Source organism: Astatotilapia calliptera, chromosome 1, assembly GCF_964374335.1.
Source record: "Astatotilapia calliptera chromosome 1, fAstCal68.1, whole genome shotgun sequence".
Taxonomy (NCBI): domain Eukaryota; kingdom Metazoa; phylum Chordata; class Actinopteri; order Cichliformes; family Cichlidae; genus Astatotilapia; species Astatotilapia calliptera.
The window spans coordinates 40,264,633-40,279,028 of record NC_137422.1 but is presented as its reverse complement, the minus strand read 5'-3'; the positions used below and the strand labels follow the sequence as shown (position 1 = coordinate 40,279,028).

General features: G+C 45.9%; 1 protein-coding gene across 2 annotated transcripts in view; it reads left to right on the top strand.

The window, feature by feature from the left end:
- Nucleotides 1–14,396, top strand: part of bnc1 (basonuclin zinc finger protein 1) — a 67,083-nt gene that overhangs the window by 24,960 nt on the left and 27,727 nt on the right. The window contains exon 1 of one of the 2 annotated variants that reach the window (XM_080300936.1): nucleotides 9,341–9,484. The exons of the other annotated variant lie outside the window; for it this stretch is intronic. The gene's annotated coding sequence lies outside the window, so the exon portion shown is untranslated. Of the gene's footprint in view, nucleotides 1–9,340; nucleotides 9,485–14,396 lie in introns of those variants that run through there. 2 annotated transcript variants of the gene reach the window in all.

Below are 14,396 nucleotides of genomic sequence, written 5' to 3'. Positions count from 1 at the left end.
TGTGTTGTGTTTGGGGTGTCGTATGGCTTGATGGTAAAAACTGTTTTTAAGTCTTGTAGTCTGAGCACACTCCTGTAACGTCTGCCAGATGGTAGCAAGGAGAACAGCTGATGTGCTGGGTGGCTTTTATATATTGGGTGCATATATTGTTACTGCAACGTTATACGTTGCAGTAACAATATATGTTGTTGACACGGCACTGGATAAGGTTTTTATTGTGAAATGTGTAGAACGTACAAGTTTGCAGTATGTGGTGAGAACATTATAAGCAGTCGTGTGCATTGTTAATGTGACGTATCCAGTAGAGTAAGGTGGTGTCGGAAGATGAAACAGAAGTAAAGTGAAAGTGAATTCAAGAGAAAAATAAAAAGTAATAAAGAAATAGAAACTATAAAACCTCCGGGATTGTAAACTTGACTCATACTTAAACATTACTGTAACAGTGAAGGGAAAGCTTATATATTTATAGGTGAAAATTCTGGATTGATAGTTTCTGCCTGTGTCTGTCTGGAAACTGTGATTCATGAACCATCCTGCCGGGTTGTTCACGAATGACGCTGCACCATCGACCTTTCCTCTCTGACAGAAGCTTTCCTGTGCCCACAGCCAGCACATGAGCCTCTGTCGGAGTTCCCCATGGCTCTCTCGTTAGCCCCCTCGATTTCTGAAATCGTTCATAGACGATGTGCTGCTATATGTCCCTCTGTGATCCAACAGCCTTGATCTGACTAGAAAACGCAGAACGCCATGGCTCAGTTTGAAACGTGAAACTGATGATCACACCTTCTGATGGTTTATGTGTTGGGGTTGAGCTTTATGTGTGTCATCTGATAGCCAGCTCACTATAATATGTAAGATGATTTAAAATGAAAAACACATCTGAAAATAATGAATAATAGTTTGTTTCTTTTGAACCCTGTGCCTTTGTTTCATGAGTCAGTCAAACACATGTTATTAAATATCTGTTTGGATATAATGTTATTGTTATTATCACTTGATTGAATGGACCATATTCTATACATTAATTCCACAGAATTAAGCTGAATAAAAGATAAAGAGGGACGACTTTGCAATCTTTTGAAATGTAAGAATTTGAGTTAGTAGTTGTTTTAAAGATGGATTTATTGGAGAGGCTCCGTGGTGGGGGTGCAGAAGGTCCAGATTTTAGTCCTCCTCGGCCTAAATGATAGACTCCGGTCCAACCGGGATCCTGTGTGGAGAAGCAGAAGAGGATGGCTGGACGTATGGATATGAAATGCTGGCTGTCCCACAGCTCCCTGAGTCAATCTCCAGTCTGATTTATCAGCCGTCGGTCTCAGCAAATTGTGCCATCGAGGCCTACGGTAAACACGGTCTGGGAGTTACTGACACTGATGTCTGTTTGGAGCGTTGTCCAGTCCTGTTCCTTTAACTCTTAAATTAGATCTATTACGAGGTCCCTTATGCCTTTTATTTCCTCTCTCTGATTATTAAATCCTTTCTCTCTGGATTGCATGAATTCATTTTTCTCTATCAAACTTTTCCCATTGAGATCAGAATGAAACCTTCATCGCTGTCGTTTAAATTGCTTCCTAAAAATGTTTTTTTTTAAAGATCTTGATGATAACTTTGGGTTTTTAAAGCAGGACTGAAGGTACGCGGGTATCATTGTACTTGTTTGGTGTTGTTTCCACTGAACGCTTCTCCCTGACAGTAAATAAGAAAGTCACGCATGAAGAAGCGTGAGCATGCGTGCAAAAAGGAGGTAATAGGAGGTGGAGGGGGAACAGCTTCACCCCCGACCCTTAAACAGGAATGTCACAGCCAGCCGAGGTAATTATGTCCCCTAGCCTGATGGCGGTCGGGCGGTGGGGGTAGGTAGGGGGCAGCTGTGTGTGCTTGCTGGTCTGAGGAGGAAGGGGGGGTCTGCTGATGTGTCAGAGCGGATTGATCATGACACAAACAGATGTATGTTGGTGGAAAACACGTCGATGTCCGTGTGGAGTGCGTCTATCTGATCATTAAAGAGTCGAAAATAAACATCTTGCTCTGATTAACGGCGGCTGTCCCGGCGGACTCGTCAGCCGTGCCGTTACACGTGTGTGTGTACAGATCCTGGTTTTACATAAATGTGTTCCTGTTCGGAAACGGGTGAGCCATGTCACAGCTGTAGAGTGTGTGTGTGTGTGTGTGTGTGTGTGTGTGTGTGTGTGTGTGTGTGTGTGTGTGTGTGTGTGTGTGTGTGTGTCAGCCTGTGGGCCAATCATGTGGGCTGTTTTTCTTTTCTTAGGCATCTAAACAGAAAATGAATGTTTGTTTTTCGCTGTTAAAAAATATAAATTGCACGCAGAATCTCTGTCTTTCACTCTTATACACACACACACACACACACACACACACACACACACACACACACGAGTCTCCATAGAAAGGAATGCTGCTGGAGTCTCACATTTCACTAAAGAAGCAGAAAAGAGTGAGCGAGTGCCATCGAAATAGAGGAAAAGGGGGGGGGAAGATCAAGTGGAGGCTCGTTTGAGTCCGTGTGTGTGTGTGTGTGTGTGTGTGTGTGTGTGTGTCAGCTGAACATCATTTTAAAGCTGTAGTCCATGTGCGTCTGAATGCCATTATAGGACAAGCATCTGGAGGGCTAATGAAGCCGGTCTTTGATTCACTGTCACACACAGGGGTGAGCCTTGATTGGCAGAGGGGATGCCACAGTGTGTGTGTGTGTGTGTGTGTGTGTGTGTGTGTGTGTGTGTGTGTGTGTGTGTGTGTGTGTGTGTGAGTGACGGTCTTTCTTCTTCACTGCCATCTCTGAGGCGACCCGGTTTCTGAGTCCTGTGAGAGAGAGTCGGCGTCTAATGGAGGCTGGACGTGTAGCAACAGTAAACAATCCGGCGCGCCCTCCTGGGATTACCGCTGTCTCTTTGTCTGCACGTGTCGAGGCTGTGGAGCACGTTCAAGCTGACTTTTACTGAGAAAAAATAAGTGAAAATTGGCTGCGTTGAGTCCCGCGAACGCCTCCTGATATGGGTCTTGTTTACTGATAAGTTTATGTGAAGTCTTCAGTCCTACAACGGCAGCTTTCCTAATGAGGCACCTCTCCTCTCTTATGTTGAAATGATAGCCTCAGAGAAGATTTTCCGTGCTCGCACCGCGCGAGCATCGATCAGTCCGGGCTTGTAAAACAGCTTCCACAATCCAATTTTCCACCTTGCTGTATTCATTTCAAATTGCCTTACTGATGCCATCTTAGGTCAAGCAAACACCTGTGATTCAGAGCTGTACAAATATTTTTACCTGTCTGTGTCTGCTGTGTGTTTTGATCAGTAAACTGAAACACTATCAGTCAGTTACTGTCCTCACAGAGCAAATGACAGGATCTGACTAAATGCGGTCAAACGCTGATTGTTATTGTGATCATTTATATTTGGTGTTCTCGGGTCTTCTGAGGCAGCAAGAGCAGAAACAGGAGGAGGTGGGCTGCAAAGTGGCTTGCAAAGCAAAACAGCTATAGGCTAAAGCAGCTTAAATAGTGAACTCTGTGGTGTTAGATACATGACAGCTACACTTTTATAGGAAATCTTCACAGATTCAGCGTATCAAATCGAAACCATCTGACAAAGAAGCTGAAGAGTTACATCTTCTAGTTTAGATGGTTTAATCTAAGCTAGGCTTGTTTAGCATGTGGTTAAAATGTAACCTAACCATTGGCTGGAGAAAATTCAGAAGATAATGTTCAACTGACAAGAACCAGCAGCAGCTGTGAATCGTCCATTCAGCTAAAGATTGATCTGTCCACAGATGAATGTCATGGATGAAAACAAACATATCTAAAGCCTTTTATCTAAATCAGGACTGTCTGACATGTAGAGCAGCGGTCCCCAACCCCCGGGCCTTGGACCGGTACCTGTCCGTGAGTCGTTTGGTACCGGGCCGCGAGAGTTGAGGCTCAGGTGTGAAATGTCTGGTTTTCAGGGTTTTTATCGGTTTTCAGCGTTATTTTGTTATCGTTTTTATCGTTTACTCGGTTTTCCTGGGTCTGTTCACGTGTGTTATGAATAAATTTTATTTTTTTCGGTACCGGTACTGGTTTTATTTTGTTGTATTTATCCGCGACACCTTAAAGGCCGGTCCGTGAAAATATTGTCGGGCATAAACCGGTCCGTGGCGCAAAAAAGGTTGGAGACCGCTGATGTAGAGGATAAATGTGGCGGATATTTGAACCACGTTTTATTCGTGTCTGCCTCTGAGCTCGACACATGATGTGGCGTCAGAATTGGCTGCGTCACCTGCAACACAACTTTCCCCGGGAGGCTGAGCAGTTTAAAGCGAGTCCACCAACACATCCCCACATTGATTCTTTAGCATCTCAGGGTGAATGTCATCCGTTCTTGATCTGGTGTTTGGCTGAGGAACTTCCTGGTAGGATCTTGCCAACAGGGAGCTTCTAAACAACCCCAGCAATCTCTGCCGGTGTAATTCACAAGTTTCTCTGGAGTCTTCAGGCTCGTCTCTTCCAAATAGGACACTGTATTTGGCTAGGAGCTTGTCAGAGTGCTCCCTCCACCTCCTGACAATGTCCCCAGCACCCAGAACAAGGCTTGAACCCAGCCCTCCTTTCCCTTACTGAGTTGCTGAATGGCTTGCCAGAACGTCTTTGAGGCCTGCTGAAAGTCCTCCCAAACCTGAGGTTTTGTTTCCACAACAGCAGACAGGTATTGGCCTTCCAATACCTGTCTGCTGCTTCAGGAGACCGCTAGGCCAAACAAGCCTGGAAAGCTTCCTTCTTCAGCTTGATGGCCTCCCTCACCATTGGAGGCAACCAGAGGGTCCTCAGGTTGCCACCAGCAGTGGAGGTTTTAAACAGTGTGAGGTTAAATAGCTCTGAAAGCCTCTTCTGGGAGCAATTTTCCATGGGAGACCCTACAAGATCCCAGGATCACAGGAACACATCAAAGTGGTAAATCATCAGAGGGAGATGCATCAAAAATAAAATAACTGACTCACGGTGAAAGTGGGAGAAAAGAACTCCGTCAGTAGATGTGAGATATCCGCACCATGATGAAACTAAACTCCAGCGGTTCTGATATTGATATATTTGACATGGTATTCACAGTTTTTATAATAAACCGAGCGTAAGCCACCATTTCTGAACGCCGACCGTAAGCGTCCCTGTCTCGGCCCCAGCAGACGGGACGAATGGTTCCATCGTCTCTTTGTGCTTTGACAAGGCCACCGTTGCATGTTAGGGGGCCCTCAGGTGCTGCTGGGCTCAGTGTCAAGACTCTACTGCTACAAGTCCCAACACAGCCCTGACACAGCCGTGCCACAACACAGAGCCTGAGGCGATCTGTTTCTGTGCCTGTGCTTCCACACGCAGACTTTAAAGCTTTAACTGGAATCATCATCCCCCCTCGCAGCCAGGGAGACGTGAGATGGATCACGGTGCGTCGACGATCAGCAGCCCCGACGCCAAGAGAATCGGTAGCAGGTCTAAACACAATGTATGACGTTTAATTGAAATAAAATTGTGTGTATTGAATGTAGTTTGTTCAAAAGTGACTCTGTCTGTCCCTCCAAACCACGAGCTGTTTTCACTGGCGTATTCACAAGGCCCCCCCCCCCCCCCACCCACCTCGTCGTTGGCTGAGATTACAAAACTACACACACCCTCTAGATGTCGAGCTTCCAGGGAAGTTAATGACGCGTTACATTCTTCATATGCACGGCTTTATGTACAAAAGCCACAAGAAACTACCGGAAAATGATTTACAGCCTACTGGCATCGTCTTTACAAACCTGACAGCGGCACATTACATAAAGGAATAGATGTTTTATTGCTTTTATACATTGTGCACGTTTCACATGGTGAGACTTATACGCCACAGACTCAGCAGTTACTCGTAAGCTAAAAAGCAGCAGCAAAAAAAACACATTGTTTGGTTTTTGCTGACAGCTCCTCAAATATGGGGAAGTTTTAGAAAAAGACAAAGGCCAGGATTATCCTCGCGCAGGGGACGGGGAGAAGCGCCTCTACCTGAGCTGAGCGCTCGTAACTTTAGGCGTTTTATTTACCGAAGCCTCTCTGACTTATTTAAAAAATGTATCGGCTGCAGCACCATCGGCTTATGAACTCCACATTTGGTAGCCTCCATTTCTCTCGTGCTACCTCTGCCTACCCCCTGCTGCAGATGTGGACCCCGCTGGCCTTTGTACAGTATGATAGTGTCATTGAAAGGAAACACGAGTTTCCTTTGAGGATTTTGCTCGCGGTCATTGCAACGTCAGATATCAAACACTGGATTTTGAGCTCAGCATTTAAAAACATCAAGTTTATCTTTCTGGTATTTCCTTTATATACAGATAAATAATCTGGTGTACAATCATTCCACCCTGGAAAAGAACAGAGTCACCATTTAAATTAAAGAGCGTATGTAGTTTTTGGGGTCTAATAAAAAGCATGAGGCACGTGTTAAATGTTGACGTGTTAGTGCGAGGTGTAATCAAAGCCATCAGGTTAAACAAACTTGGATATCGTTTGTGGTTCAGTGTGAGGAACTATTTTTGCCGAGTGCGTATTTCCCGGCTCGTGTCTGCCGCTGGCTAAAAGAGGGCGATGTTCTCTCTCATAGGTCAGAGCGAGAAGCAGCAGATCAGAGATGAGCAGAGGCAGGGGGGGGAGATGTAGTGGTGTGTTTGTTTGGACCAGACTTTGAGGAAAGTGGAAAGTCCAGTGGTGGTTAATTGGTGTGTTTAGGTCTGAGGTCATGAGGATGGCAACGGGAACACACCGCTCGGCCCTGAGCGGCAGATGGATATACAGCCACCGCAGAGATGCCGGTCGCTCTAATCACAGCTAAACACTGTGAAGACACGCACAGGCCCTCTCTTCTTCTTCTCCTCCCTCACTCCCTCCTCTTTCCCCGCCGTCCTCCCCCCTCTCTGAGCTCTCGCTGTGCCCAAAGCCCAGGGGAGGTCACAATGTGTCACAGCAGCAAAGGCCTCCATATGAACCTGTTGGTACGCCCCCTCCTCCACCACCCCACCTCTCCTACCTCCAAAAACTCCCTGGAGACTTGCATGACCTCCAGGGCGGGGGATCAAGCGAGAGCAGGAGTGATGATGAAATGAGGATTATTTTTTCCAGAAGCCTTTGAGTTCATCCTTGAGCTGCTTTTAAATCTGTGCTGATATGTGAGACAAACTCAGAGGTGTCCCTGACGTCCAGCTGGCCTGCTGGCCGCGGCGTCGCCGGCCGGTCGCCCCCGCGTGACTGTGCATTTTTATCTTTGTCTTGTAATAATGTGTGTCAGACTGGGGTTGTTCCAATATGTCAGCCTGATTCGCATCATAAAAATCTCGTCTATATCTTCCACCTCTGTTATCACAGACGCTATAAGTGTTTCCTGAGACCTGAGGCTCACACACGATTGGCTGTCCCGGGGTTTTTGTTTAATAAGGCCAATAACCGATTGAATAATTGAGGAAAAGTCCAAATATGCCAAACGCCCTGACCCCAGAGATGCACGTCAGCTTAAAGTATTAAACTGCCCGTTTTTTGCACACACCTGTATGTGACACATTGTTTGCCCTTAAACATGTTGCCCTGTCTCTCAGCAGCACCAAACACACTGGAGAGTCCACACATGAGCGCTAATTGCGGTACGAGCTGAATAACTGTGGTCTCTCTCTGTGGAGCTGCTGCGGCCTCGCACAGCCTCGTGTTCAGGTCTGACACAACACTGGACGTCATTATGAATCAGTGTAACGATGACGGAGCAGATACACCCTCAGAGTTGTTGCCAGCTGCTCTGATTTAATCAGTGACTGAAGCAGGAGACGTGTTGGAGTCGTCTTCTTCCATGTTGCAGACAGCTAGCAGCTACAACCGCCTCTGTCACCATCCACCTGTGAGAGGCCACGCCCCAAACTTTAAACACGCGGGCTGCTGTTATAAAGGGTGAAGCTAGCAGCTTTTGTATCAGGCTGCAAACACGTTACTCTGAGTTCTCAGCTGCATAAACGGCTGCATATTAATAAAACACTATAAGTGCACACTGCCAATGCATGCAGAGCCATCCTCACCACATTCATTAACAAACTTGCTGGCAGCTCTGACGGATGGGCGGGGTCACTTGGAAACAAACAGCAGCCTGCCAGAGGTGAGCCAGCTGAACAAGGCCCGCCCTCCGTGAAGGTCTGTGTGCATGCGGCTGAAGCCACTCATTGTTAGTCCCCAGCCACAGTCTGATGTGATGACACTGGGAGAAAGCTTACGAAAGGTGCTGCTCCTGATTAAATTATTCCCTTTGTGATGTGCTCTCCAACCAGCCGCCTGCTAACAGTGTGTGGGAGTGTGTGACTGCTAATTTAGTTTCCACTGAGATCACATGGCTATCAGAAGTGGGGACAGAGATGTACATAACGCTTCCCCCTTCAAAAGCACCGATCTCCTCTTAAGGAGTAAGGCTGCTGATCCACCGCAGTGGTCAGGGCCGATGTGATGGCACCAGCGGCCCACAGGGACCGTCTCAGTACCACACAGGGTTCCACTGATGGTCCCAAACAGCTACAATGCAAAATGAAGAAAATTTCTCTGTGATAGGCCCCAATTATTTTCTCAAAGTAGTAATTTTACCATTTGTGCTATTGCTTTCATACTGGCTGCTCTTTGTTTCAGGAAACCATGGAACGGAAACTTGGTCTCCAATACAAGGGCCATTTTTATCCAAACTGTATAAAAACCAGGATGTTTTGGGAATTAAACCAACCAAACTGTGACATTGCCAAAGAAAAGTCAAACAAAACATTGTGAACAGGACAGTCCCACATTGGGACTCGGCTGAACTTTGTTTTTATGCAACTTCCAGGAAGTTGGATGCAAACATAACTTTTGGGAGCCAGAGCTGCCACTTTGGCCCTGATGATTCTACAATATCAAACATCCTGTTGGACATTTTAATATGGGAGTCTATGTGGACTGAATTAGTGCTGGAACCTATGCTGGGTGTTAAAGGAACTGGTGGTGTTTGGTGTTTTATTTTTCAAAAGGTTTTGACGCTCAGTTTCACATCATCAAAAACTGAAACAGCACAATTATGAGGTCAAACATGGTAACATGGCAAAAATATGGTTAAAAAAAATACTATTTGCATGCAGCGAATAAGAAGTTCACATCCCACTGTATAGTAAAGTGTACTAAAAACAATATTTAATCTTTTTATGATGATTGTAAGAACTCATCATGATATGTGACAATTAAATATATTTTGATATTTTATTTTTATAGCCCCAAGATACCTCAGAAACTATGGCCACCTGTAGTGAGTGCACACAGAGGCTGTGACGCTGTGACGCTGTCACTCGACTGCTTACTTCTGCTGTCAATGCCAGGTGAGGAGCATCCATGTGTTTTTACTCTCGAGGAGGCTGTAAAACTTTCTGAAAAGAGTCGATAAGTCAGTGAAGCTCACTTCTCACGGATAACAGCTAGACTGAGGTGAGTTGTTAAGGATATACTCAACTTTTCTGTCTGTTAATGCTGTTATCTCATATTATCTGCAGTTAGCCTTTGTTAGCTGCTGCTAGCTATTGTTGCTGTTAGTCTCTGTTAGCTGATGCTAGCTATTGGCTGATGCTGTTAGCCTCTATTAGCTGCGTTACCTACCTACTTTTTTTAGGTGGATGCTAAATTGTTAGACAAAGACATTTTCTCTGTATTACTGTAGGGTTTTACGTTACAATGTGAAGCACTTTGAGGCAACTGTTGTTGTGATGAGGAATATAATCAATCTGTTTATCAGCAGGAAAGCATAACGTTTGCTTATAACCAGCTAATCAATGTAAATTTATGAGCACAACATTTTTTTTCTATTAAAAAAGCTGAACAAAATGACTACCTGCACCTTTAAAGAGAAATATTTGAAGGAATGTCGATGGTGCTGAGTCACTAACAACTCAGGGCTAGGCAGGTTCTGGACAACCACACAGTGAAAACCAACTTCAATGCCAAAATCTTGAAATGTTTTCATCTGGATCTCCCATATCAGTGAATACAGTGTGCTGCTTTCCCACTTTAGTCCTTTGAGGGATGAAAGAGTAGCAGATGTCCCTGTATGATTCACTGCGTCCATGAATTTTCTCTGGAAGTATTTCGCCAGTGTGGTGGATGGGAATATGAGTGTTTGTGTTAGGGAGCGTAAGCAAGCTGGGACGAAGTTCAAAGGTCAAACAACGATGAAGGTTGTAGTCACAGAACTCTCACACACTGACTCACATTTTCACTCGCAGTGTATCTGCTTAGCTTCTGTCATCTGCCTACACAACCAGCTGATGCTGACAGCAAAGAGGACAGAATAGTAGTGACTAATGCAGAATAGTACCTGTGAGGCTGTTCAGAGATTGTTCGGGTCAAAGGTCAGAGAGGTCAGAGGCTCCTCTAAACAGCGGCAGGCCTGGAGCTGGCTCTGATTTTGCTTACAGGCACTAAAGTGAGAGAGACCCTCTGTCTGAAAAGCATTTTGAAGCCAGATCGCCTGTAAAAGGACCAGAGATGACTTTAAAGTGAATATTTGTCAGCTTGGAAACCCAAGAGCTGAAGCTGACAAAGGTGAAAAGGCCAATATTTAGTTCAGTTTTGTTTATATGGCACCAAATCAGAGCAAGGCGCTTTATATTGCAAGCTAAAGACCCGACTGTTTATCTTGAAGAACTCCACACAGAGTCCCGTCCAGAGGGCGGAGTCAAACTCTTCTTCTGCTGTGAGGCAACATGCTAACCACCACGCACCGTGCTGCCCATCTCTGTATACATATTAATATAAATATGCACACTAGGAATATAATGATTATGAACTTGATGTGAACTTGATGTCTACAACGTTATTGTAGCCTGAGTAATAAAGTGTATTACAGTAACACATTCATTGAGTGGTGAGCGGGGCAAGGGGGCATTGTTGAGTAATAATCTCAGTCCCTGTAAAACCCTGGTCTGTCTGCTCAGACCTGTTCTGCTTACTTGCGCTCAGCCACAGTCTTGACCTCCATAGAATAAAGTCTGTCTACCCACCAAACTGGTCTGCTTCCATCTGACATCCTGAATCCAGTCTGTGTCGTCCCTCAGAACCACTGAGGGTTAAAAACAGTCCAGTCCACAGTGTGGCTGTTATGATAAAGTCAAACAGGAAAACAGGATCTGTGAAGTTTAGGATGGTTAGCTAGTGTTAGGCTAACATGGACACATTACCAGACCTGAAACCAGACTGAGACCATAAACTGGAGGCCAGAGGAGCCGCCCCCTGCTGCCCTTTGTAAAGAATGCAAGTTTAAGGCACTTTACAGTTACCATTTTTAATCACTCCTTTAAATCAAACACCATCAGACGTGTCTTTATCCTGTCTTCCTTCTCTCACCCCAACCGGTCGCAGCAGATGGCCCCGCCCCTCCCTGAGCCTGGTTCTGCCGGAGGTTTCTTCCTGTTAAAAGGGAGTTTTTCCTTCCCACTGTCGCCAAAGTGCTTGTTCATTGGGGTTCATATGATTGTTGGGTTTTCTCTGTATGTATTATTGTAGGGTCGACCTTACAGTATGAAGCGCTTTGAGACGACTGTTGTTGTGATTTTGTCAATGAAACTGAATTGAATTGAACTAAAAGTTTTAACAACCTCAGGTTGCCTAGGCTACAGTGGCTCGCCTTTCTAAGTAATCATTATTTCAGATTTGGATTTGGTGGTATTACAAAACAGAAGTGCAATTCATCTAATTACCACAAACTAATTACCACACAGATGGAGTGAGCCAAGAGTTTTCCCACAGACTTCCAGATGAGTTGCCCCCTGCAGTCCGTCAGAAACAATACAGGTGTGAAGCTACATCCACCTTTAACAGAGTGACCAACCTCAAACGTGGTTGGTCAGTACCAAGAAAGCTTCCAGCCACAAAGACCTTAGATACTTATATGCAGATATATTTGTACACAGTAGCAGTGCAGTATTATTTGTAGCTTATATAAGTTGTAAAATCGCCGTCTTTCTGTGCATCAGCGTGCCTTACCACTTTTTCCTAACAGCAAACAATGCGTGAAACTCACTAATGAAAAAGTTGAATAATTCAGGAAAAATGATCATGTGCAGTTTTCGTGTCACCATTGGATCCCAAACAAAAGCTAGTAAGCTTTTGTTTTGTCTGTACTGTAGGTCACCGGATCTGCCCGACCTCACCACATGTGTGTCCTATAATCATTTCCTCTTTCTGGAGTTTCTCAAGTCCCTGCTTAGTACGGCTCAACGTGCCAACTATTACTACAGTTCTGGCTATTTACCACACGAGGTTCAAGTGTTTGGCAAGCCACTTGTCCTGCCAGCTGTGCGTAACTCTGCTCTTTCTGCTTATGCAAACTTCATTTCCAAACAGCAGCTGTACTGAGACAGGAAGTGTGAATGCTGTGAGACGATGAACATAAATGGCAGCACTTGATAGGAAACCTAAACAAATGTGTCACATGTGAGGAAACCTTCACACGTAAAAATGGTATCAGGAGTTTACTGTCAGTAAAACGTAACACGTCGTCACAGTGACAGCGAGTGTTTCCAAATTTGCCTGTTTTTAGTCTTTCGATGACAGAAGTCGTCATTCTGGACATTTATGGAGCCTTTAGATGTCGTCCACTTATTTCAAACTTTTTTCTTCTTCTCTTCAGTTGATGTTCTGTTGGAGTTGGACAGCAAACTGCTCAGATGTGTGAGCGACTGTCACTAAATAATAACTGGTAATAATTACGTTACGTTGTTTTCACATGTTGGTTACATTTAGATTGTGTGGACATTTACAGCGTCTTCCTGTTTCTACTGTCTTTCCCTTATTGTGGATACCGTGAGCCGTGATGCAGTTTTGCGTTTGTAAGATTACTGGAGCTAATCTTGCAGGAACTCTCTAACTGCGGCTCCAGGATCGTTTGTACCCCTGGCTGGGAATAACCGGCTCACAAAGCTCCAACATTGATGTTTATTGTATAGATTGCAGACATCTGGGAAGAGTCCAGAACAGCTTCCAGTTGTGCCTCATCATCATCACCCTTGGAGCCCCCCACCCCCTCACATACCCATCATTCCTGACGCATGAAATATTGTCAATATGCATTCCTAAGTTACAACTGACTTCCTACTACCACGGGAAGCTTAGGCTGAAATTTGTCCAGCGGTTTGCAGCCGACACCCACTTCCTGTTCTTCCTTCTCATCCGATTTAGCCTTCAAAGTTTGGCTCAATTAACAGAAGCTTGTCAAACCTGGTAAGTGGAGATACTTGGCATGGGCTGAAATGGTGAAAAAGGTGAGGTGACAGCGCTCGCTTGGCGTTTCTTCTTCATGTTGAGGAGCCGCAGGTTGGGTCTTGCACCCCGGCCCTGCAACTATCCTTTTTTTTTCCTGGCCTGGTGAATGTGTCTCTGTGTCCTCCGTCCCCCTGCTGAGAGATTCCAGAGGCACCTCTCTTGGCCTCTCAGGGCTTCTGGGTCACTCGTTTGTCATTATGACCTTTGACCCCTGTAGTCCAGCGTGCCGGGAGGAATGTCGGAGATGTTTACCTTGGCTGAGACTGATGGTGTCCAGGTGGCTCTCTCTATCCCTCTCCTTGTATTTTCTCCTCTCTCTGCTGTCGGCTGCTGAGTGATGTGAAGGTAAAGCGCTGCCCGGCGTGATTCCCGTCACCGGCGACCCACCTGCCTGGATCTCTAGCTGAGCTCAGGCACATTTGTGGACGGACTCTTTAGGTTTGTGTCAGAAAGTATCGGGATTGTCTTGACTGGAAGGTAATGAGAGAGAGAGAGCTATTGATTGACCCCGTGTCTGGGTTCGGTCGGAGAACGCACTCGTCCAGAGCTCCACTTCCCAGAGTTCGCCATCAGACAGCCAGCTGAGTGGCGTGGCTAGACAGAGAGGGCATTCAGTAATAGGTAATGGACCCCCACTTCCAGCCCCCCCGCCCTCCACTTCACCGTAGTGCCATCTATCACTCTCGCACCGGACCTTCCCAGTGGCTCCTTGCTGGGTCCTCATCTACTGGAAACTCTTGGAAAGTTTCCTGCCCCCAGGCCCCCCGCTCCCCCTCCAGCCCCTCTAAAGAGCCCATTAAACAGTGTTGTAATGCAAACAGTGAGTCCGAAGAGAGCGAGGGCCAGGTGTCGGGTGCGGAGGGGATGAGCGTCTAATGCAGCCATTACGAGTGGCGGCTAGGGTGGGTGGATTATCATAAAAGCATCTCCCCTCCCTCTAATGTGGACATGTCTGATCAATACCAGACTCCAGGGAGGGGGGGTGGAGGGACGGATGGACGGATGGATGAAGGATGAGAGGAGAGGGAGCAGCTTTATTTATTAGCTCTGTCGCCACAGCGCAGGATGGCAGCGATGGGAGGAG